This window comes from Meleagris gallopavo, chromosome 14 (genome assembly GCF_000146605.3).
Source record: "Meleagris gallopavo isolate NT-WF06-2002-E0010 breed Aviagen turkey brand Nicholas breeding stock chromosome 14, Turkey_5.1, whole genome shotgun sequence".
In the NCBI taxonomy this organism is placed as follows: domain Eukaryota; kingdom Metazoa; phylum Chordata; class Aves; order Galliformes; family Phasianidae; genus Meleagris; species Meleagris gallopavo.
This window is the reverse complement of record NC_015024.2, coordinates 6,436,207-6,436,554: the sequence shown is the minus strand read 5'-3', so window position 1 is coordinate 6,436,554 and position 348 is coordinate 6,436,207.

Sequence of the window (348 nt, the reverse complement as noted above, 5' to 3'; positions counted from 1 at the left end):
TTTTGGTCTTTGTGCAAAATGCAACCCTATTTCATTTATTGGCATTCCCACTACCTTGTTTCTGGGGCTGCACTGAATGATTTGGCTTCAGTCAGTGGTGTGGGGCAGCGGGCTGGTGATGGAGCGGGCTGAGCAGTGTTGGGGAGAGGAGAAGGTTTGCACAGCATAATCTCAGTTGTTTCACATAGGATTCCCCGTATGCTCCTTGGGGTGCTCAGAGAGGTGGTTACACAAACTTATTGCCTCCAGAAGCTCTGTTAACAGAGAGCTGAGCTGCTTGCCTCAGGGCCAGGAATGCTGCAACCCCCTTCAGGGTGTCTTTCAGGAGCATCTCTGCATGATGGCAGC